The following is a 25,692-nucleotide window of genomic DNA, read 5'->3' on the forward strand; positions in this document are numbered from 1 at the left end:
GGTTTTGCCACACCACCTGCCATCTAGCTAGCTTAGGCCGACCGTCATCCTCTCTAGCCAGCCACCTAGCCAACCACGCCACAGGCACCTACTCCTCCACCATCGCAGAGCACGGTCCTCTCAGCAACACCAGCACTACAGCCAACCGTCATGGCCTAGCTAACAACACCAACATCGACCATGGCTCCGGTCACCTTCAGCTATAGCAACAGCCTCTAGCCCTATTCTAATGGGAACAAAAAAGGGTACATCATCTTCAACATGGAGGCAACAACCTTTGGAGCACATGTCTTCCTCAAGCCACTTCAACGACCAAGCAAGGCCGCAGCGTACCTACCAACAGATGCAACGGTGCCTCCTGATGCAATACCCTTGGCGCCTATACCACCACAACAACCGCCGCAATTGGCGGCAACCAAACCTTCGTCGACCCCTCAACAATGCTAGGCCAAGCTACCCTTCCCCACGACCGATGGCACGATAGACCCACTGTCGTGGCTCAACTACTACGAGTCCTTCAGAGGGCAAGACGCCCCCAATGACATGGAAATCGGGTATACAATCTTTCATCTAATAGATACAACACAACTATGGTACATGCACCTAACAGGAATCAAACTGGCAACGAACACGGAGCACGCCAGCCACTGCATCACCAAGTACTTTGGCCAGCCAACTCAAGGCGATCCACTAGACAAGCGACAGTAGATTAGCATCTACATCGCCTACAATGAGCACCCCATCCATAACTACAAACGCGAGAACAACCTCTACATCACGCTCATCAACAACAACGATGCTGACAACAGCTTCCTCATGGTGATTGGCGTTCCATAGTCAGTTGTGCGTGGCTAGCAAACCATGTGTCTCGCATGAGAAATTTTTGCCATAGGAGACGTACCAGTCCGCATTGACGCAGAGACGTTCTAGACCAATGCCTTCATCCTCGACATCGACAACAACACTGACGTCATCCTCAAGATGCCATGGTTGGTTGACATCGGGCGCATCCCGTGGGATTTCACTTCCAGGGTGATGTCGTTCCAGCGGGATGAGCGCACAATCTCCTTTACCATCGTCCTTCGCCGACGTGCACCACCGACCGTCTGCGCACTACCAGCACCACCGGCCATCACACCAGCGTCTCGCCATCATACAGCTACACCACGGTCACCATCACCACCACTTCTTCTACAGTGTCATGAGCCAAGCAAGAAGGCCACACTGCCCCAACATCCTCGACCACATCAGCACCTGGGGGTAGTTTTGAACGAGCTTCATTAGACCGTACTACAATAGCAAAAGTTGCGCCACATCGCCACTAACATCAACAATGGCATGGCGACACCCGCTTGGTCCATAGACCAAGGGCCCCCTCCTCTTCGATGGGCACTCCTACATCCCAACAACTTCACCGCTCTGGTGGACCTGTTGGACGCACTGTTACCCGGCGGACCAGCTAACATAAGGCTCCTGGCACTTGGTCTACATCCTCCACCAACAACACCAAACCACAACACTTCTCCATCAGCCATACTCCTAGAGCACCCATGGCCATAGGGCATCGTTTTGTCAACAACAATCATCTTCCTCAACGACCTCGACTGCCAACTACTACACGTCGGGAGCATCCAAATCGATCTATGCGACAACTCTGACCAACCAAGCCTCTTCCCGGACATCTTCAACAGCGGTGAGTTCATGTTTGGCGACAATGCGATAAGAGCTGATCCAGTCCGTGGCTGCCTACTGGTTCGGCTTGAGGCAATTTCTGCAACACGACCTCCACCAACAAACGACATCAACACCTGGACTTTGTTTCTACCTTGGGCTAGCAAACTTCTGGTCGATGGCATCACCGACTAGACAATGATTTAGTGCGAGGACACGCTGATCGGAGAAGGGGGGAGTGATGTCATATGCCTAATGGAGGGTCCAGGAGGACAGACTATAGGCCCAGGAGAGGCCCAAGCTAGACACACCCTGGCTAACCGCGCCACCATAGGGGTGCACCGAGGGGTGGGTGTGACAGTCCTCTGCCACGCCACCAGTGCCAATATCCCGGAGAATCTAAGATCAATCTAGGAAATAAGATTAGATGAGATTACTTGAGATGCAAGTCTATCCATAACTATAAATACAAGAGCATTGTAATCATCGAGGGTTAAGAAAGAATAGCCTTAGGCTTATCCCTATCCTTCCCCTCTCCTCTCCTGTGCCTCTCTCTCTCTCTCTCTCTGCCTAGCGCCGCCTCTCCTCCCTCTAGCCCGATGCCCACATCCCCTAAACCCTAGCCGCCGCCCCCTAGAGTCCCTCCCCCAACCGGCCTCTTACATAGATATATTACCTTGATTTAGTTAATGTTATGCCAATGTGTAGGTAGATTAAATAACATGTCAAGCCGTAGCAAACCGCCGCTACATTTACTTGCCTTCATTGAAGATCAAACACGTGAGCTAAGAATGATCCAAAGCACACCACCTATTTTAGAACAATTAACTCAACACAAACACTCCAAATATCACTCATAAACAATATATGAAGCATTACAATGTTCACACCAACAACTGTCAAAATCAGCCCCCGGTAAAACGGAGCAGCGCTGTTTGTGATTTTTTTGTATCTTTAAAACCGTAACAGCGATGATAGCAAGTAAATACTCTACAAGCATCTACACATAACAAGCTACAACTTTGGTATTCAAACAAAGTTCAAAATTTGCCATCTACTATTGCTAAAACTGCCTACAAACTGACAGACATGTTCTGCCTTTAGCAGCAGCAACATTCTTTAAACAAAACCATATCTCCCAAGCCATCCAACGAAAAATTCTGCAATTCTATCATAGCATAGAAATGTCCATTCTCTATGACTTTCGTATAATGAAGATTTGCATTAGAAGCATCTAACATCGCATAATAAAGCTCTGAACTTTACTGAATGTTTCTTACAGTAAAACAGGACAGCCAAATTCCAAAATTCATATATGGAGTTATACGTAACCAAAAATTATGTTCTTTACCATTATGGAAATATCATAAAAATACATACAACTTGTATTCATATCAAAAGCCTCAATTCAGCCAGGAAGAGGGTGTAAAAGGCGTTAGATCCAGACTACTCTGAATTTTTAACAGACATGTACAGTAGACTTTAGAATTTCATATCTCCTAAACTGTTTGACCTAAAATCATGAACTTGGACTTCATGGAAAGATCTTAGAGTTCTATACAACTTCCTAGTTCAGTTCAAAAATAAATTCGGCCTCTAAAATACCCAAAACTATCGTGAAATAGTACCAAATCTGAGAACTGTAGAAACACATGGATCCGAGGTCTACCATTGAAAGGTCAACCCTAATCCTTTTCTAACGATCTACCACACCAAATCCACCTTAAATCAAGTGCTATGGCAAAGGATCAAACCTCACCTAGGGTTTCTTCTTGAAGAATAGCGAGAAGAAGTTGGGAAATTCACCGATCTAGTACCTGTCCTTGATCTTCTGGTCGTCCTTGATCCGTTTTGCTATCCACTCTAGAGTTTCTTGCACCTTTGGAGGGGGAGACTAGGTGGAACGAGGTGCTGCCATGGTGGAGAGGAAGGAGATCACGTGATGGGGAGGAAAAGAGGGAAGGCGGCTATGGGAGTGGAGGGGGCGAGTACTGTAGCACTGGGTTTGTCTTTTTTCAATCTCGTATGTCCATTTGATAGCTTTATGATCCAAACTTCAAACAAGGCACATGAGTAGTCAAATAGATTCGTTTTGACAAGATCTTTGCATCCATGGACTCTGATCCACCGTATAAATTATTTCACTAAAACTCAAATTTTGGTCAAACTTTAAAATGTCCATCCAAGCTACGTATAAAAAAAATATTTTTTTGCCATTCTGTAAAACTACCGTCATACCTTTTACCATTCTACGCTTCTTGGGTGTTACACGCTTGAACGACTCGCCTTACCCACGTCGTCCACTCCCACGCGGCCCACGTCGTCCGAACATCACCATCATCGAAAAGACTAGGAAACACCAACGCGAGGCAGCAGAAGGCGAGAAGGGAGATGTAACACCCGATTTACTTTTCGAACACCCAAATGAAACATTTGCAACATACGGTTAAAAACAGTTGAAACACTTGCAACATACGTCTGAAACACTTATAAAAACACCTAAACACGTTTGAAATGACATTACAAAATATATGCAACATCCAGGTAAAACATATGCAACATATATGTGTGAAACACGTGCAACATTCAGATAAACATACTTGCAACATACGTCTAGAGAAACATTGGTAACAAAAGCTTGAAACATACGTATACAACCATTGCAACATATGCAACATCTCGATTTACTTTTGCAATATCCACTAGAAACACTTACAACATCCAGATGAAACATCTTAAACACTTGAAGCGTACTCTTGCAATATGCATTTTCAGTGTGCAATGTCATATTGCTGATGTCGCAGGGGCGCATGGAGCTCGCCGGTGCACCCCTGGGCGAGGACTTGCTTGGCGGCCCAAGTGAGCACCTGCGTAAGGCGTGCGAGCACCCCTGGGCGAGCACTTGCTCCGCGGCCGGGGCCAGCGCACCCCAGACGTGGCAGGGGACGGAGGCGCCATGGGGGATGGCAACGACGGCACTGTAGGAGTGGCATGGCAGGGTCAGCGGCTTAGCGCTGCACCTCGAAGGCAGACGCGCCCCGCTCGTGGCTGGGCCAACGGTCGAGTGCTAGAGGTGGCAGATGAGCGGATAGGAGCAAGTGAGTAGATAGAAATGTTTTTTATTTAAAAATGGAGGAGCAGAAGTCTTAGGCTGGCGTCGCACGGTCTACAAACGTAGCGTCCGGGCAGACGGATCCACTACTAGCATTAGCGTTTCTACTGACACCCGATCACTATGACGGCCAGGAGTAGCATACATGTTCGAACCTTCTTTTGCGCTGAAGGGCAAAGCCTTCCATTAATTGGTTCAACATGGTTGCTACTTCCGCTTCTGAAGGTTCATCCCGCCTTAGCCTCTTGGAACCCTACTCCAACTCCCTGCAAGATGATCAAGAATTCACAAACATATCTACTGAGAACACAAGTTCAAGAACCAACTAATCTTCAGCCTGTTCGGTTGGCTGGGCTGGATTGTGGATTATTTACTGCTGGCTGGTTTGGTTAGTTTGGTGTGAGAAAAAAATACTGTTCTAGCTTATAATCCACGATCGTATACGATCGTTTACGGTCTGCCGAACAGGCTGCTTGCTCTTTTGCTGTAGCGACCCAAGTTCATGAACAAGAGAGCGTCTAATTTTGAAGATGAACTTTCAAGATATGTTGTTGGTGTCGATTTTTAGCCTACAATAGCTATATCTGAATTTATAATACAGTTTAGAACTTTAGATACACGAGAGGAGTTACTCTCAGACAACAGATCATCTTGAACTAGAGCATCATCTAATCCACCAACTAATCTTTCGCGCCAAATCTGGACCGTTGACCTTTCCTATCAGACGGCATGAGATTGAGAGCATCCCACCGATTCGCAGTCCCAAATCAACCCATGCCTGTCGCCAGCGACTGGACCATCGTCCGCCGCCGCGGCCGGCGACGAGGCGGGGCCCACCCACCGCCTGCCACCCGACGCTCCTCCGCCTCTCCCCGTGACCCCAGTCCCCTGGTGGCCCCCCTCCGACGCCTCCCTCGACCCCGCTCGCGTCTCCCGCCTCGTCGCGCGCGCCCACGCCCCGCGTCACCGCCTCTACCGCGGTACCGCCGCCGCCGCCTCCTCCTGCACTCCCCAATATGACGCCGCCTCGGCCCCACCCACCTCTCCCTCCTCGGCGTCGGCAGCTTCGAGTCCTCCCCCGCCGCGCGCCTCCAGCTCGCGCTCCTGCGCTGCGACCTCCTCCCGGACGCTGCCCCCGCGGCCCTCTTCGACCCCGTTCTCTCCGCCGCCGAGCGCGCGGAGGGGCCCACGTTCTCCTACATGCCGCACTGCGAGGCGTCGCTCTACGGCGCGCTCCTCGCCGCCAGCTGGGGCTCCCCCGCGCAGCTGCGCCGCGACTGAATGCTCGGCGACAGCTTCCGCCGGTACGCGTTGCAGGACGACGACGTCGACTTGCCCGCCTCCATTGCATTGCTGCAGGATAGAGATAATAAGTTCCAAAGCTCTGTTCTGGCAACTGCGATCTTGTAGTTGTATATACTGTGTGTGTTTCTTGATTGGATGCAATGTAGATCAAGATTCAAAATTTAAAATTTTATGTTGCATACCGAGTTACTGACTACCAATTGCAAGGATCACGTTGTAGATGCCAACTACGCACTTGGCTGTTGCTCCGATAGAATAACTTGCTGAAGAGCTTGAACCGTGTTGTTGTGTATTATCCGCGTTAAAGACTGAGTCGGATCAGTGGACTAAAGGGTAGCATCAGTTCATGCCAGACAAGCTCCTAGCAATGAGATCCAAAATTTATATATCTAAGACAACATCCGATTCTTGATAAGATGCAAAGTTGAACATATATTCATTGCCAAGTTCGTTCCGCTTAGGTATTCAAGGAACACACCATCATCACTCACTACTCCCCATGATGCGAGTGTGGTACAAAAGTATTTGCAACAGTTCTGTGCAATGGGTCATTTTAATTTGCAAACCTTTGGTCTGTTTTTTCTGAGTCTGGCTTATTTTGTACGAAAACGTTTGGCAAAACGACTTCTCCTAGTGTAAAGAAGATGTGAAATATCCAAAATACTCTTATATTTTTTTTCTTTTTTCTTTTTTCTTTTTTCTTTTTTCTCTTTATTTTTCTTTATTTTTTTTCTTTTTCTTTCCTTCTCCCTTCTTTTCTTCTCCTTATCCGAACGGCCTCACTCCGTCCATCTGTCTCTCTCTCTCTCGGGCGTTCGGATAAGGAGCTACCGGCACCCACTCCCTCCATCTCTCTCTCTCTCGGGCAGAGCAGGAGGCTGGCCGCGGAGCCGGCGGGGCGGAGCCGAAGACCGGCGGGGCGGCGCAGGAGGCCGACGGCGGGGCGGAGTAGGGAGTCCAGCTGCCCCAACCGCGCCTGCGCGCCGCCGCGCCGCTACCGCGCCTGGCCCCATGGCCGCCGCTGCGTCGCGCCGTCGGCGGCAGCTGCGGCCCCGCATCGACGTCGTCCACTGCTCATCCTCCCGGGACAATGATGGAAAATTAGTTGTTGGGACGAGGAGAAGCCGGTATGAGCCGCTATTTTTGGCTTCTCCCCGGTGGAGAAGTGTAGAGAGTGGGATCTTAGGGGCTTTCGCCGGCTTCCGCTCGTGAGCCGTTTTGGTTTTGTCCGTTTGGCACGGCTTCATCAAAAGCTGCTCGTGAAGCCGTGCCAAAGGGGCCCTAAGTTAGGTGACTAAAAACCAATGACTTATAAGTCATGTCTGTTTGGTTGTAGATGTGTCGGTGTTTTGGAACCGGGGGTCCCTCAACCAACGAGTGAATTTGTGCTGCGTGCCCCTAATCCCGGATGGTGATGCAAAGAGACACAAGGTTTATACTGGTTCAGGCAATCGAGGCCCTGCGTCCAGTCTGAGAGATCGATCTTCTGTTCCTTGCACCGGAGTGCTCGTAGTAGGGGGTTACAAGCTAGGTGAGAGAGGGAGCTAGCCCCAGGTCTCGGCGAGGGTGGTGCGGGCTGCTTGAGGCGTTGTTCTCAAGCAGCGTAGAAGTGTATAGTTCTATCGGTGTGTTCGTCTTTCCTCCCCTCCCCCTAGAAATGGCCCCGGTCCCTCCCTTTTATACTCTAAGGGAGAACCAGGGACGTCCATACATAGCGCTCTATAAATGGGGGTGGCGTGTCTGAGCCCTGTAGCCGGCCACTGTTGTGGTATGGTCGATGGAGTAGCCCCGTCCTTGTCGTGCAGAAGTGACGCGCCGGTCATACTTGATCTTGTGCGTCGTGGGGCTCCAGTACAGCTTGATGCAGGACATGGCGGGCGACGTGCTGGTCATCGTGCGATGACGTCGTAGGGAGCTGTGGCTCTGCAGATGCCGAGGCCGAGCCATCGTGGGGGGCTCGACGGACATGGATCCTCAGGCTACCGAGCCCCTGAAGCAAACTGCCGAGGCCTTGGAGGGAATTATTGGTCCTGGGTACTGATTCCGAGGCCATAGTATCCCAGACGTGGCTCCCCACGCTGCGTTGTTCTCGGAGCAGGAGTTGGCAGCACAGTGAGGCATGGGCGTCAACCATGTGCATAGTGGTTAGCACAGTGGCGGGTAACCCCTGCCCAGTCCTGCCTCCTGTCCCGTCGGCCATTCCGCTGTACTGTGTCGAGCATACGGCCGATGTCAGGGGCAGCAGTTGGCTGAGTTAATGCGACACGACGTTTTGTCAGAGGGACGGGTGAAGGAAGAGGCAGCGGAGTGCTGCCGAGCCCGCCTCGCGCGAGACGGAGGGTCGGCGGCCCGGCTGAGGCCTGCGACGAGAGGGGGTTGGCCGAGGCCTTGGGTGGGGGATCGCCTGAGGTCAGCGGTGAGGGGGCCTCGGGCGAGTCGGAGAATCGGCCGAGGCCAGCGGTGTTTAGCTGGTTTCGACTTTTACGAAGTCTAAGCAGTCGTTTTTTGGTTCTTGCTTAGGGTACCCCTTCTCACAGTATCCGACAGTAGCCCCCGAGCCTTGGGGGGAGTGGAGGCACTCCCCCTGAGGTTCTGACGAGAATTGGCTCTTGATAGTTCCTGTTGGGATGGTGTTTTGTACTCGAGGTTTCGGTGGGTGCGCGCGAGCGCACCCGCCGGGTGTAGCCCCCGAGGCCCTGGAGGAGTGATTTCACTTCTTCATGGGCTTTTTTCTCTCTCGAGTGAGGGGTTTTCATTGTGTTTGCCGGGCCCGTGGGTGCGAGTTCGGATTGCAGGGCCTCGACGATGCTGCGGAAAGAGCCCCTTAGCCTCCGCCTAGAGCGAGAGGGCCGTCAGGGGTTCCCCCGGCTTTTTGTACGACCCTCGTGCTTCCTTTTCGCTCGGAAGGAGGGGTGGAAGATGCCATGCTACCCTCGATGGGCGCGAGCGACGGCATTTCCGGTGAGCTATTATCGGGTAAGTCCGAGTGGAGGCCCGTACCCCGTTCGCTGGGGGTCGGCTAGCGGTCCGGAGACGCGCTCCAAGAGTACTGGCGGGTTTCTCTAGTGGGTGCCGAGGCCGTTCGCTGGGCCTCGGTGGCTCGGTGCCTCCCTACGGTGGGATCCCATTCGGAGACCTCCCTGCCGGTCTCGGACACGACACAGGGCGCGCTCATACAGGCTCGCCCGTAGTCGTCCCTAACTCTTTTGCCCTGGGGCAGCTGTCGAAACCCCTGGGGGCCTAGCCTTCGAACCCCTGGACCGTAATGGGCTCGGGTCGCTTGTCTTTATCTTGGGTGCAGGAAGAGCCCCCAAGCCTCCGCACGGAGTGAGAGGGCGGTCAGGGGTCCTCCCGACTTTTTTGTCCGTCCCCCGCACGTCCTTTTTGCTCGGACGGGAGGCTGTTTGCCGAGCCCACTCGTGTGCGAGCCTAAGCCGCTGGGTCTCGGCAAAGTTGCAGGAGGAGCCCCCGAGTCTCTCGCACGGAGCGAGAGAGCGGTCAGAGGTCCCCCTGGCTTTTGGTTCGCCCCTCGCGCGTGAGGGTCTGTCTACCGAGCCCCCCTCGGGTGCGAGCCTAGGTCGCGGGGTCTCGGCGTCTTTTGCAGAAGGAGCTCCCTAGCCTCTGCACGGAGCAAGAGGGCCGTCAGGAGATCTTCTGTCTTTTTGAACGACCCTCGCGCTTCCTTTTCGCTCGGAAGGAGGGTTTGTTTTGCCGAGCCCCCTCGTGTGCGAGCCCAAGTCGCTGGGCCTCGGCAATGGTTTGCAGGAAGAGTCCCTTAGCCTCTGCGTGGAGCAAGAGGGCCATCGGGGATTCTCCTGACTTTTTATTCGACCCTCGCGCTTCCTTTTCGCTCGGAAGGAGGGGTGGAATGTGCCGCGCTACCCTCGGTGGGCGCGAGCGATGGCATTTCTGGTGAGCTGTTATTGGGTAAGTCCGAGTGGAGGCCCGTACCCTGTTTGCTGGGGGTTGGCTAGCGGTCCGGAGACGCGCTCCAAGAGTACCGGAGGGTTTCTCTAGTGGGTGCCGAGGCCGTTCGCTGGGCCTCGGTGGCTCGGTGCCTCCCTATGGTGGGATCCCATTCGGAGACCTCCCTACCGGTCTCGGACACGACACAGGGCGTCCCAAGTGTTTCGCTTGCTTGGGCCTCGGCCTCGTATAGGCTCGCCCGTAGTCGCCCCTGACTCTGTTGCCCTGGGGCGGCTGTCGAAACCCCTAAGGGCCCAGCCTTCGAACCCCTGGACCGTAGCGGGCTCGGTGCCCAGTTCCTTTGCCTGAAAGGAATCGGGGGGGGGGGGGGTTATTTCTCTCCCTACGGCTAATAACGGTAGGCGCGTCTTTTGAGGCGGCTTTTTCGGGGAGGCGAAACGGCGCCTGCTGCTGCTGTGGTTGGACGCGACGTGGCGTCAGCCGACGGGACGTATCTGCACGCGCGATTAATGAGGAGGGAGTGGGCGCGTGGGCGGTAAGACCGGATCTGGATAACCGCACCGGATTTTTTGGTGGAAACTTCCCCGATTTTGTTGCCCGGTGGTTTCGTCTCGTCCCTGCATAAATACGCAAAGAGCCTCGCCCTCCCCCTTCTTACCTTTTCCGCATTCGCTTTCGCTGCCTCTGTGCCGTTGCTGAGAGCATAGAGCGCCGGGGAGGAGAAGGGCGAGAGCGAGAGACTGAAAGAAAGAGAGAGAGATTACCGCCGTAGCAGCAACCTCCACCGCGCAATGGCTGGTGGTCCCGTCATCCTCCCGGCGGATCCCTAGGAGCGGTCTGACGTCACCGAGGAGAAGCTGCAGTCGCTCGTGGAGGCCGGTCTTCTTCGCCCGATCACCGACCCTGACGAGCCGGAGTGGATTGCTCCGGGGAACGAGTCGGAGCCGAGGCCGCGCGACGGTTACATGGTGAGCTTCGTCGTCTTCCACGAGCGAGGCCTCGGGTCGCCGGTGGATAAGTTCATGCGGGCGCTCCCACACTACTATGGCGTGGAGCTTCACAATTTCAGCCCCAACTCCATCGCGCAGGCGGCCATCTTCGTCGCCGTCTGTGAGGGGTACTTGGGGATCGCTCCCCACTGGGAGTTGTGGCTCCACTTGTTCCGAGCGACGTTCACCACCAAGCCGGGGGGAACAAGGGGGGCTCGGAAGGTGCAGAGGGCCGGCGGCTGCACCCTTCACGTGCGCCAAGACCGACAGTCCCTCTACATCCCGGCCCAGCTGTCATCGTCCAACCGTCGTTGGTACGACGGCTGGTTCTACCTCCGCAATGACGATGGAGGACTTCCTCCTTATACCGGGCGGGTTGTAGAGAGTCAACCAGAGAAATGGGGATACGGCGTTATCAAGGTTGATCAGCCTAGGCTGGAGCCGCTCTTGCGGGCCTTGGGGAAGCTGCGTGACCGCGGCCTTTCGGCGGCCGTGGTCGTGGCGGCCTTTCACCGCCGGAGGGTGTTGCCGCTGATGGCCCAACGGCGGCGGCTGTTCGAGATGACCCCGAGCGACCCGATTGCCGGTATCAAGATGTCCGCCTTCGCCCTTACCGACGACGAGACCCTGCATCGGGTGAGAGAGGCGATAGACGGGAAGCCGAAGATCGACGATTTGATGTCATTCCCGATGCGCCCGTCGCGGGGGCACATTTCACTGGTGAGTTGGATGTTGCCGATGCTTTCGCGGCCTTCTTGTTTTCTGCCTTTTTTGTCTGTTGTCTTACTTCGTCGTTCCCGCAGGGGATAAGAGACATGCGAGACTCCCCGCCGCCCATTCCCGAGGACGCCCAGCGGTGAGCCGTGAACAGGGCACGCACCGAGGAGGAGAAGAAGAAGAAAGATGCCAAGGAGGCGAAGCGCACGAAGAAGCTCCTCGCACGCGAAAAGCTGGACGCCCGTCGCCGGCGTCAGAAGCTCGACGGTCTCCCGTTGGAGCCGTCTCCCTCGTCGTCGGTGTCGGATTCTTCGGGCGACGGCGGCGGGTGCGAGGTGGGGACGGCCTGCCTGGAACACCTCCCCGACATTAGGGAGATGGTGCTCGGGGCGCCGGCAAGGAGCCTGACGCTCCTAGGAGGAGGAGGTGTCCCGGGGCCGGTGGCGGCCTGTCCCGGGGCCGAGGCCGACATGCCCGAGGCGCGGGTGTCGGAGGAGCGTGCCGTCAGCCTGATGGGTTCGACGGTGGAGGTGGAGCGAGCGACGGTGGGGGCGACCCCATTGTCTCCGCGAAGGGTCGAGGAGGTGCCGGGGTCTGGTGGAGGCCAGCTGGCACCAGTGGACACCGAGGCCGTGCTGCTACCACCACCGCCACCATTGCAGAGGAGGCTAGCGGTGTCGAAGCGGCTGCATCCCCGTTCGCGGTAAGCGTTTTTTCGGTAAGGCGATGGAGGTGGAGACGGAGCAAGTTTTGGCGCCGCCCCTGGTTCAGACAATCTCGTCTGATGATTGCTCCCAAGGGAAGGAGGCGGCGGACGTCGAGGCGGCCAGTACCGCGGAGCAGCCAGTCCCAGATCCCACCGAGGGGAGTTTGGCCCTTGCCCGGCTATGGCCCGAGCCCCGTGGGTGGAACTTCCCGCATGTTTTCTGGCGGAACCGGGCTGATCCCGAGGGGGAGCCTGAGTTTGCCCTTGAAGATATCGCAGAGGGGGGGCGGTGGGATACCCTCAAGCAGTACCGCCAACCGGCAGTGCGGTCGCTGCAGACAACGATGACTATTATGGGAGGGGACTTGCCCAGTGTCACCTAGGTAAGTACTTTCCTCTCCCATGCCATGTTGTTTTCTCTCCGAGCCCCCTCGCAATGTTTGACGTGCGTTTTTTGTTTTGCCTCTTTAGGAGCTCGAGACCCGATCCCTTGGGAAATCGGTATTCCTACGAAGGGAGAGGGATATCTAGGACCAGCTCCGGCGGCAGAAGGGCCTGCTCGCCGATGCTCAGGGGCTTTTGTCGGCGCGGAGTGCAAAAGTGGAGGAACTCCGCCTTCGCTGTGCTGACATTTAGGCCGAGTTGGCCACGGCTAAAGAGCAGTCTGCCCCTCTGGTAGCGAAGATCAAGGAACTGGAGGAGGAGCGAGACGCCTCCAGGTCTCGGGCCCAAGAAGCGACGGCCTCTGCCAAGGCCATAGCCAGGTAGCTGGGTGCGGAGCAGAGCGAGCATCAGCTGACGAAAGTCACCTTGGCCGAGGCTACCAAGGCGGCCGAGGCCTCTTGGGTCGAGGCCTTAGACTGGAAGAGCAAGGCCGAGGGTAAGTTCCGCTGAACCGTGCTCCTTGTTCTTTTTGTTCTGGTTCGCGTTTGACTCCTGACCCCTCGTTGCGACGTAGATCTGGAGAAAGAGGCCTCCCAGGCGGCTAAGGCCTCCGTCGCAGCGCAAGCGGTGCTGGATGTTGAGGTCTGGGAGCACGAGGCGCTACGCAGCGCAGTCCGTACCGCCTGCGAGGCCCTGGACGTCGAGGGAGTCCAATCGGCCAGCTCCCTTGGGAGCCGCCTGATTGCATTGAGCGGCCGTGTCCACGAGAGGCTCCGAGGGGCGTTGCACACGGGCGTCAAGCGCGCCCTGGCCGTCGTCTCCTCGCACTACGCTATCAACCTCGAGGCTGTCAGCGACGGCTACGTGTTGCTAGAAGATGACGAGGAAGCTGATGCAGAGGTCGTGAAGCTGTTGGAGGCGGCCGAGGCACCTGGCACAGCGCTGGCTGGTCTATTTGAAGAAGAGGTGGTCCCTCCCGTGCCGGCCGCCGATCCTTGAGCTTTGACCTGGGCCAAAAGGGGCCATGTAACCAGATTGAGTTAGTTGCCGTATCGTGACGTTTTTGTGGCCGTCGAGGCCATTAAAGTATTTGCGTACGTGGGTCTTTTAACAGTTTTCTGTTCTACTTCCGAGCCTATGCCCTCTGTCTCGATCTTGGGAACCCGCAAAGAAATCCCTCGGAACCTAAGCCGTCCTTCGGCGAAGGGTGGTGAGGGAGCTGCCGTAGCCCAGAGGCGTAGGCCGTTCTCATGACTCGACCAGCCCTTTGGCCTCGACACAAGCTTTTGGTCTTTGGGTTTCTTGTGAAGGTCCCGTCGGAGCGCGAGAGAGTTTGGCGTAGAAATTTTTTGAAAGACCATTAACAAACGGTGTTCGGGACTTAGGGGGTTCCCCCTTTTTAGCCCCCGAGGGAGGCTCGGCTTTGCAGAGGCAGAGCCAAGTCTCCCTTATAGCGCTATTGTGACGTCGAGCCCCTATTGATAGACAAGCTCTCTGTACAGAACTTCCTCGGAGCCTACGTTGTCCTTTGGGTGAAAAGGTGGTGAGGGAGCTACCGTAGCCCGGAGGCATAGGCCGTTCTCACGGCTCGGCCGACCTTTTCGCCTTTGAGACGATCGTACTGTCCTTAGGTTCTATACAATCGACTTGTCTATAAGGGGGTTCCTCGAAAGATTATAACAACTAAGAACGCTTCTTTATTGTATTTCGAGAAACAATGTAAACGATGTTTGGAAATTTAAGGGTAGAAACGACGTAGTTGTTCTATGTTCCAAGCGTTGGTGAAGATTTCGCCCTTCTCGTTGGCTAACTTGTAGGTCCCGGGCTTCAGCACTTGAGCGACGATGTACGGCCCTTCCCAGGGTGGGGTCAGCTTGTGGCGGCCCTTGTTGCTCTGCCTCAGTCTCAGCACCAGGTCGCCCACCTTCAGGTCTCGGCTTTGGACGCGCCGGGCTTGGTAGCGTCGTAGGGCTTGCTGGTACCTGGCTGAGTGTAGCAGCGCGATGTCTCGGGCTTCCTCTAGTTGGTCGAGGGCGTCTTCACGGGCGGTGCGGTTGCTTTGCTCGTTGTACGCCTGTAGCCTCGGGGAACCGTATTCTAAGTCAGTGGGGAGGATGGCCTCGGCTCCATAGACCAGGAAGAATGGTGTGAATCCCGTGGCTCGGCTCGGGGTGTTTCGTAGGCTCCAGATGACTGATGGGAGTTCGTCAAGCCATTTCTTACCAAACTTCTTCAACCGGTTGAATATTCTTGGCTTAAGGCCTTGTAGGATCATGCCGTTGGCACGCTCTACTTGGCCGTTCGTCCTTGGGTGTCCTACGGCCGACCAGGCCACCCAGATGTGGTGGTCGTCGCAGAACGTTAGGAACTTGCGACCGGTGAATTGTGTCCCATTGTCAGTGATGATGGTGTTAGGAACCCCGAACCTGTGGATGATGTCCATAAAGAACAGCACCGCTTGCTCGGATTTGATCTGAGTGATCGGACGAGCCTCGATCCATTTGGAGAATTTATCGATGGCTACCAACAGATGGGTATAGCCCCCGGGTGCCTTCTGTAGAGGCCCAACCATGTCCAGCCCCCACACAGCGAATGGCCATGTGATGGGGATGGTTTGGAGGGCTTGGGCCGGGAGGTGCGTCTGTCGAGCGTAGTACTGGCATCCCTCGCAGGAGCGTACTAGCTTCGTGGCGTCGGCCACCGCCATTGGCCAATAGAAACCTTGGCAGAAGGCGTTACCCACGAGCGCCCGAGGCGCCGCGTGGTGCCCGCAGACTCCCGCGTGCAAGTCCCAAAGTAGGGAGTGGCCAGCCTCGGTGGTGATGCATCGTTGGAGAATACCCGATGGGCTACGCCTATACAACTCGCCGTTGCAGAGGACGTAAGTCTTGGCTCGTCGCGCAAGCCGCCGGGCCTCGGTTCTGTCCGCAGGAAGCTCTCCTCGAATGAGGCGATCAAGGAAAGGGACTCGCCAGTCTGTTCCTTGGTCGGCCTTGGGAGGCTCCGCGTCAATCGCCATGGCCTCGGGCTCGGCTGGCGGGGTCTCGGTGGCAGAGGGGGCCTCAGGCCCTGCGTTGGGCTCGGCCGATATGCCCTCTTCTGTCGCCGAGGCATAGTCGACGGATGGCTTGTGGAGGTCTCTGGCGAAGACGTTCGGGGGGACCGGGGCCCGTGTCGACGCCATCTTTGCCAGTTCGTCCGCGGCCTCGTTGAACTTTCGCGCAACGTGGTTGAGTTCGAGACCGTCGAACTTGTTCTCCAGGCGATGTACTATCGTGCAGTACGCCTTCATTTTGGGGTCATGGCAGCTTGACTCTTTCATCACCTGATCGACGACGAGCTGGGAATCACCCCGTATGTCGAGACGTCGTACTCCAAGTTCGATGGCGATTTGCAGGCCGTTGACGAGGGCCTCATATTCGGCGACATTGTTGGAGGTGGCGAAGTGAAGCCAGATCATGTAGCGCATGTGTACTCCGAGGGGCGAGACCAGGAGCAGGCCCGCGCCAGCCCCAGTCTTCATCAGAGACCCGTCGAAGTACATGGTCCAGCATTCTGATTGGATCTGAACAGGTGGCAGCTGTGTGTCGGTCCATTCAGCTACAAAGTTAGACAGGACCTGTGATTTGATCACTTTCCAAGGCACGAAAGACAAGGTTTCCCCCATGAGTTCGACAGCCCACTTGGCTATTCTACCTGAGGCCTCCCGGTTTTGGATTATCTCTCCCAGAGGAAAAGACGACACCACAGTCACCGGGTGGGACTCGAAGTAGTGACGCAGCTTGCGTCGAGCCAAGACTACGGTGTAAACCAGCTTCTGGATGTGGGGGTAACGCGTCTTAGTCTCGGAGAGCACTTCGCTGATGAAGTAAACAGGTCATTGAACGGGTAGAGCATGTCCCTTCTCCTGCCTCTCGACTACTATGGCCGCGCTGACCACTTGGGTCATCGCGGTGATGTAGAGTAAGAGGTGCTCGCCCTCGGTGGGCGGAACCAGGACGGGGGGGTTGGTGAGCAGTGCTTTGAGCCTGGCGAGGGCTTCCTCGGCCTTGGTGGTCCAAGAAAAGCGCTCGGACTTTCTCAAGAGGTGGTACAGGGGCAGGCCTTTTTCGCCGAGGCGCGAGATGAAGCGGCTTAGGGCCGCAAGGCATCCCATGACCCTCTGCACCCCTTTGAGGTCTTGGATCGGGCCCATGTTGGTCACGGCCGAGACCTTCTCCGGGTTGGCCTCGATTCCACGTTTCGAGACTATGAATCCCAAGAGCATGCCTCGGGGAACCCCGAAGACACACTTCTCGGGGTTGAGCTTGATGCCCTTCTCTCTGAGACATGTGAAGGCAACCTCCAAGTCGCCGACGAGATCACCGGCCTTCCTGGACTTGACTACAATGTCATCCACGTAGGCCTCGATGGTTCGCCTGATGTGTTCACCAAAGACTTGGATCATGCACCGTTGGTAAGTAGCCCCTGCGTTTCTGAGGCCGAATGGCATGGTTATGTAGCAGTACATGCCGAATGGAGTAATGAAAGAAGTCGCGAGCTGGTCGGACTCTTTCATCTTGATTTGGTGGTAACCGGAATATGCATCAAGGAAGGAGAGGGTTTCGCATCCTGCAGTGGAGTCGACGATTTGGTCAATTCGTGGTAGTGGGAATGGGACTTTCGGGCACGCTTTATTTAGACCAGTGTAGTCCACGCACATCCTCCACTTGCCACTTTTCTTCCTGACTAATACAGGGTTAGCCAACCACTCTGGATGGAATACTTCCTTGATGAACCCGGCTGCCATGAGATTCTGCACTTCTTCGCCGATGGCCCTACGCTCCTCCTCATCAAATCGGCGCAGGCGCTGCTTTGCCAGCCTGGAGCCTGCCCGGATATCTAAGGCGTGCTCGGTGACCTCCCTTGGTATGCCCGGCATGTCCGAGGGACTCCACGCGAACATATCGACGTTCGCACGGAGAAAGTCGACGAGCACGACCTCCTATTTGCTGTCGAGGGTGGCGCTGATCTTCAGTCCTCGGCCGTCGGGGACGGCGGGATCGACGGGGACGAGCTTGACGGCCTCCGCGGGCTCGAAGGTCCCGGCGCGCCGCTTGGCATCGGGAACCTCGCTACCAAGCTGGTCGAGATCGGCGATGAGGGTCTCGGCCTCCACGATGGCCTCGGCGTACTCGATGCACTCGACGTCGCAGTCGTATGCATGTTCGTACGTGGACTCGACGGTGATGATGCCGTTGGGGCCTGGCATCTTGAGCTTGAGGTAGGTGTAGTTGGGGACCGCCATGAACTTGGCGTAGCACGGGCGCCCCAAGATGGCATGGTAAGCCCCCTTGAATCCAACCACCTCGAAGGTGAGGACCTCCTTGCGGTAGTTGGAGGGAGTGCCAAAGCAGACGGGTAAGTCGATGCGCCCGAGGGGTCGTGTGCGCTTTCCTGGCACGACGCCGTGGAAGGGTGCAGAACCGCCTCGGAGCCGTGATTGGTCGAGCTCCAGGAGCTCCAGAGTGTTGACATAGAGGATGTTGAGGCCGCTGCCTCCGTCCATGAGCACTTTGGTGAGCCGGGTGTTGCCGACGATCGGGTCGACGACAAGCGGGTACTGCCCGGGGTTTGGAACATAATCGGGGTGGTCATCCCGATCAAAGGTGATTGCCTCCCGAGACCAATCGAGGTACCGGGGGGTGGCCACCTTGACCGAGAAGACCTCCCGGCGTTCCCTCTTTCGCTGGCGCACCGTGAGGCATGCCGAGGGTCCGCCAAAGATCATGAAGGTGTTGCGTACCTCGGGGAACCCATCATCTTTATCGCCATCCCTTTCGCCGGCGCCCCTTTTCCTGGCCTCATCGTCGTCGGGGAGCCCAAGCCTGGCGTAGTAACGCCGGAGCATGGTGCACTCCTCGAGGGCATGCTTCACCGGACCTTGATGGTAAGGACAGGGCTTCTTCAGCATGTCGTCAAATAGCCCGGGGCCCCGGGGGCCTCGGGGATTCCTGCAATCTGCTGTGGCGACATGGACGGCCTCGAGGACCTCCTGCTTCCCTGGGCGACCCTTCTTCTTTCTCTTGGGGACGCGGGTGGGCGAGGCCTCGGGGGCCTCGTCCTTCTGCTTCCCCTTGGCGTCGTTGTTGGGGAAGATGGCCCTAACCGCCTCTTCGCCCAAGGCAAAGTTGGTGCCGATGTCGAGGAGTGTGGCCGTTGTGGTTGGTACGTTCCGGCCCAATTCTTGGACCAGGTCTCGACAGGAGGTGCCAGAGAGGAATGCTTGGACGATTTCTGAGTCATCGACGCGGGGCAACTCGGTGCATTTCTTGGAGAAGCGCCGGATGAAATCTCGAAGAGATTCGTCCGGCTTCTGGCGGCAACCTTTGAGGTCCCAGGAGTTCCCGGGGCGCACATAGGTGCCCTGGAAATTCCCGACGAAGACCCTCACCAAGTCGCGCCAGTCGTGGATCTGTGCGGGAGGAAGGTGTTCGAGCTAGGCTCGCGCTGAGTCTGACAAGAACAAAGGGAGGTTGCGGATGATGAGCAGGTCATCTTCCGCACCGCCTAGCTGACAAGCCAGGCGATAATCGGCTAGCCATAGCTCGGGGTTTGTCTCGCCGCTATACTTTGTGAGGTTGGCAGGTTGCCGGAACCGGGCTGGGAAGTGAGCGTTGCGAATGGCTCTACTAAAGACCCGAGGGCTAGGTGGCTCGGGAGAAGGACTGCGGTCCTCTTCACTGTCGTAGCGACCGCCTCGGTGTGGGTGGTAGCCCCGGGCGGCTCCGTCGCCGCGGCGCCGTCGCCTGCCAACTACTTCATGGTCGCCTTGTGCCTCGTGCTGGTCTCCAGGTCGATCGCGCACCGAGGGGGCCCCGTTGGCCGTCGGCGCGCGAGCGGGCTCGGGACGGACCGAGGCATCCTGGCCCCGGCGAGGTCGCACCGTGGGTTGCTCCGAAGTGCGTCCGCGCCAGCGGGAGGCAGAACTTTCGGCCTGCTGTACCGCAGCAGTCTCGAGGAGGTCGCGGAGCTCTTCGTGGACCCATCGCCCCTCGGTGGTGGAGGGCTCGGGCATTGCTCGGACCAGCATCGCAGCCGCTGCAACATTCTGGCTAGCGCGATTAAAGATTGGGGGTGGCTCTCCCCCCTCGTTGTCGTTGATGCGGTGATGGACGTCGCGGGCCCTCCCTCGGGCTCCTCCGCCCTCACCGCGCCCTTGCTGCTCTTGCTCGAGAGTGTCCCGAAGCTGTTGCAAAAGGAGTCAGTCTTGTTCGACCTTGGCTTGAAGCTCGCGGAGCTGCTCCAGGTCTGGGCATCGATGCCCCCCACGGACGGGATTCTCGTTTTGTGCCACCGGGGCTACGAGACGCGGAGGTGTGGCATCGCCCGCCCTTGCCTGGGGCGGGGAATGGTTGCCTGTCCTCTCGTCTTCTTCGCCCGCCCTTGGCATCCCGAGCCCGACGTGGAAGCACTCACGAGATGGATCGTAAGTCCCTTCATCGTCGGAGTCGGAATAGACGAGGCAGTAGTCGCTTGCGGCCAAGAATTGGCGCAAAGCCCCAGGGTTGTGGAGTTCAGAGAAATCCACCCCGGGCCATGCCTCGTCCTCGTCCGAGGAGTCAGAGTGGGTGCTCAGGTCGAGAGCGAAGCGCTGGCGGCGTTCCGAGGGGTGCTCGTGAGCGGCAGTGTAGGCGTAGGCATAAGAGGCGGCGGCATTCCTCAACCCAAAGGGGTATGGGGATGGTGTCGTCTCCATATTCGGCCCCGCCGGGGTCGACTCTTCAGGGAGTGGTGGAGTGGAGCTAGACGACTGGGCATCGCCGCGAGCCACCGGTGATTTTCCTTTGTCCATGCTCAGGCCAGACAGGTCCCCAGCCAGGGACCCCGTACCAACAGCTGGTCGTAGGATATCGGCGGGGAGTGGCGTGCCGCCCCGGGTTCGCGTAGCGTCGGGGTGGCCTTCCTCGCGTCGTGCCTGGCGAGCGCGGCGAGAGCGGCCGCCCGGGCGCCGCCTGCGCCTGGGCTGCCGGGGCGTGACTTCATCGTCGGACGGTGGGGCTCGAGGGGTGAGGAGCACCATGTCGTACTCATGCCCTAGAGACATGAACTCTAGGCTCCCGAACCAAACTACGGTGCCGAGACGCAATGGTCGTATGGGGTCTGCCATCCAGGTCCTGCTGGGACGATGAAGCTAACACGCAGCGTCCCCTACCTGGCACGCCAACTGTCGGTGTTTTGGAACCGGGGGTCCCTCAACCAACGAGTGAATTTGTGCTGCGTGCCCCTAATCCCGGATGGTGATGCAAAGAGACACAAGGTTTATACTGGTTCAGGCAATCGAGGCCCTACGTCCAGTCTGAGAGATCGATCTTCTGTTCCTTGCACCGGAGCGCTCGTAGTAGGGGGTTACAAGCTAGGTGAGAGAGGGAGCTAGCCCCAGGTCTCGGCGAGGGTGGTGCGGGCTGCTTGAGGCGTTGTTCTCAAGCAGCGTAGAAGTGTGTAGTTCTATCGGTGTGTTCGTCTTTCCTCCCCTCCCCCTAGAAATGGTCCCGATCCCTCCCTTTTATACTCTAAGGGAGAACCAGGGACGTCCATACATAGCGCTCTATAAATGGGGGTGGCGTGTCCGAGCCCTGTAGCCAGCCACTGTTGTGGTATGGTCGATGGAGTGGCCCCGTCCTTGTCGTGCAGAAGTGACGCGCCGGTCATACTTGATCTTGTGCGTCGTGGGGCTCCAGTATAGCTTGATGCAGGACATGGCAGGCGACGTGCTAGTCATCGTGCGATGACGTCGTAGGGAGCTGTGGCTCTGCAGATGCCGAGGCCGAGCCATCGTGGGGGGCTCGGCGGACATGGATCCTCAGGCTGCCGAGCCCCTGAAGCAAACTGCCGAGGCCTTGGAGGGAATTATTGGTCCTGGGTACTGATTCCGAGGCTATAGTATCCCAGACGTGGCTCCCCACGCTGCGTTGTTCTCGGAGCAGGAGTTGGCAGCACAGTGAGGCATGGGCGTCAACCATGTGCATAGTGGTTAGCACAGTGGCGGGTAACCCCTGCCCAGTCCTGCCTCCTGTCCCGTCGGCCATTCCGCTGTACTGTGCCGAGCATGCGGCCGATGTCAGGGGCAGCAGTTGGCTGAGTTAATGCGACACGACGTTTTGTCAGAGGGACGGGTGAAGGAAGAGGCAGCGGAGTGCTGCCGAGCCCGCCTCGCGCGAGATGGAGGGTCGGCGGCCCGGCCGAGGCCTGCGACGAGAGGGGGTCGGCCGAGGCCTTTGGTGGGGGATCGCCCGAGGTCAGCGGTGAGGGGGCCTCGGGCGAGTCGGAGAATCGGCCGAGGCCAGCGGTGTTTAGCTGGTTTCGACTTTTACGAAGTCTAAGCAGTCGTTTTTTGGTTCTTGCTTAGGGTACCCCTTCTCACGGTATCCGACAAGATGACTTATAAGCTCATGCCTGTTAAGTGAAAGGTGTGGGCCCCACACGGAAAAAGATGGCTTATAAGTTTTAAGCAGGGGTGAACCAGCTTATTGCTTATAAGCAGGAGTGACTTATAAGTTAGTGATACTTGATAAAATCAGTCACTTATTTTACTTTTTAACTTATAAGTAGGTGTTCCGCAGCCCAGTTTGCTTCCCGCCGATATATATCTCGCATTTCTGTTTCCCTCCGTACTACTCCTTCTAACCGATGGAAACAAAAACGAAATTTGAGCACCCTTTTCCTCTCCATCAGTTTGTACCGCCTTTTTCTCTTCCCCAATTCGCAAAAACGAAATCTGGGCGCCATGTCAAAATTTAAACAAGCTGAAGCTGGTGCAGCCAGTGCCGCTGTGCACCTGCTCTATAAATAGCTATGCGCATCACTCTCTATCTTCTCCACTATTCGTACTATCATGAGCTTGATCTACCATGGCAGGACAGCCAGGGCAGCAGAGTGTTGTTGAGTTGTTCCTTCCCAATCCACTTGATTGGGATGAGGTGCCTGAAGACTTGTTTCAATTTGATAATGCTGTGTTCTGGCAAGAGAATGAACAAGGTAAGTTGAGTTGCCGCTGTTCTGTAGTTCATGCTCGTTGCTTTTGTTGATCTTGTTGCCGTTGTTGTGCAGATCATGCTGAACATGAACCACCTGAGCTGCCTGATCTCAATCTGAATGTACAAGCCGGATGTGAAGTGGTGCCTGATTTGAATCAAGTTCCAGGTACATGAGACTGCTGCAGGACTATGCACGACTTTTATTAAACAGAGCTCCTGATAACATGATAATATTTTCATTACTTTAAACAGAGCTGGAAGGCGATGACAATGATGATATTGTCGTTGATGAAGCTCCCGGTAACACCCCGGACCCGGCACACGGCACCGGCCCACTCTACCGAGGGGTGAACCCATCTACGTAGCAACCCGCTTGCGTTTTTGTCCTAGCTTCACGCAAAACGGTTAACCAAAGGTTACTACATGTCTTTGGCCTGACTATTTAAGCTGGTTTGGCAAACTCAGAACTACCGATACGGTACTAAACTTCTGGCAGTTACAGTGTTTGCCTCAGCTACAGTACTCTGGCAACCATCCATCCAGATTTATCCTCTCATCGTTCGCCATGGCATCGAAAGCCCTCCTGCTGTTCGCCCGAGCCGCCCACTCCGCTGCGGCGGCCACATATCGCGTCGCCAGCTTGGCTGAGCAGAGGGCCCTCTCTCTGGGTCTGGAGGCAGTGGCGGCCGCATCTGATGCTCCTCGCTATAGTGGAGGTCGTTCCGCTGCCACCGTACCTACCCACGGCATGACTGCACCTCCCCCCTACGTCAGATATGCTTTGTAGGGGCGGCTAATGGGTATATGTAGGAACGGTTTGGTCAGCCGCCCCTACCAAAGCGTAGCTACAAATCACCAATTTTTAGGAGCGGTTTTCAGACCGTCCCTACAAATTGATTTGTAGGGGCGGCTGACGGCTATAGCACCAGCCGCCCTTATAATACCTGTTTGTAGGGGCGGAACAGTATATTTTCACACAAAAAAATTTAAAAATTGAAAATTTAAATATGACCAGAACATACACACACACACACACACACACACACACATATATATATATATATATATATATATATATATATATATATATATATATATATATATATATATATATATAATTCACAAGGACATTATTTCAACAACTAATTGATAAGAAGATATATGCATTACAAGCCCATAATATTTTAAATTACTTCATTACAAACCATTCATTACAAACACATACTAATTTAAATTTGTTCATTACAAACCATAATAATTTAGATCAGTTCATTATTACAACTAACAGTAATTTAACTTCCTAGAATTTTCTAACGTTGTACCATGTACTCAGAGAAGTGTAGATCATTTGTTTCATATGCCAAAATGTCATTGATGTAGCGCAATGTATTTACTAGTGTACTCTTCCTTGCTTCACAAGATCGTTCACAAGGTCTACTAACGACGATCAGCATTGGTCGAGAACCTTCACTCCTAGTCACAAGAATTTTTACCTGTATTCTCTCTGAAGTGAGAACAGGGCCACCATATTCCTATTTATAACGACCCAAGTGATACATGGCCTGGTTTAAAATGGTTTCAAAGCTACAACATGCGTATGTTACGTCGTTCTCCTGAATCTACAAGTGTTGGAAAAATATGGTTATCAGAACCATGCATATATATATAGATATAACAATTAATCTGGATATAAGTTATGAGACTGATCACATCATTCATGTTGTCCTCATCAAGCTTTGTACAAAACAGTCCAATATCGTGGTGGAGGCCCACATTCAAAGCAGCAATCCTCATGTAGGAGTATGTAGAAATATTGTACCTAATATTTTGAAGCGCCCTTAAACATGCTTGCACAACATATTTTAGTGCAGTAATGTCATGAGGTTGACCGCTGCTCATCCTATCGATGTATAAAACCATACCTTGTTGGTTACCTGCCCTAGCGAGAATAGAAAATCCAATTCGACATTGCTTGATTCGACCATCTATAGGGAATGTATCAACATTGAGGAAATCAACCCCAAAATTTAAGAGTGTCTCTCTGAACCATGGTATACGATGGATTGTCTACATTTAAGAATTATATATATCAGAACAAAATATCTATAAAATGTGTCTTTAAACATATTACTTACTATGCATGGATATGGGTGGTTTGCCCTCCCCAATGCTGGTTGGAAGCCCAGATCATACACATAATTATTTGGCAGATCCGACGAAGGGAGTTCGACCATATCTTCTCCTAAATTTATGTCAAGGAAAATAGTTATAGTAGAGGAACAGGAGAGGAGAGGAGTAGAAGAAGTAGGAGCAGAGGACAGAAGAGGAGAAGAATAGAAGTAGTAGGACTAGGAGAGGAGGGTCTACAAAGCAGCATCAGCATTGGCAGCTCATGGAAAGCCTCATCTAAAGTCCAAACACCATCACCAATAGACTAATAATTTTTCTACTAACATATCTAACTAAGTGACAGTATCAAACTATCAATTATCTGAAGAGAGACAGACACCATTTGCCTAATTTTTTGTTTGACTCCCGCACAAACAAGATGATCACCATTATTAGTTCATCCCTAAATTTCGTTTTTAATAGAAGGTTCGCTTCATCATGATGAACTGGAAAAAGAAAAGGGCAAAAGGTTCTCTAACTTGCTTAGCGGTTCTATAACAGATAAGAAAATGCTAAGAAGCCAGTTCTTGACAGGAAGACACAACAATCCATTATTTATATATTTACACTGTTAAGTAATAACTTATAGCTCACTGCTCACACCAGCTCACCAATCAAAGACGACGCTTTGTTCTAATAGATGTAAGAAAATATGCTTTAGGTACGCGAGAAGGTATAAGAAATCAAAAAGGTTTA

General features: G+C 54.7%; 1 pseudogene; it reads left to right on the forward strand.

Moving 5' to 3' along the window:
* Positions 1–5,557: 5,557 nt before the first annotated feature.
* LOC136510322 (protein SENSITIVITY TO RED LIGHT REDUCED 1-like) lies at positions 5,558–6,193 on the forward strand (annotated as a pseudogene).
* The last annotated feature ends 19,499 nt before the right edge of the window (positions 6,194–25,692 follow it).

This window comes from Miscanthus floridulus, chromosome 16, assembly GCF_019320115.1.
Source record: "Miscanthus floridulus cultivar M001 chromosome 16, ASM1932011v1, whole genome shotgun sequence".
Lineage (NCBI taxonomy): Eukaryota > Viridiplantae > Streptophyta > Magnoliopsida > Poales > Poaceae > Miscanthus > Miscanthus floridulus.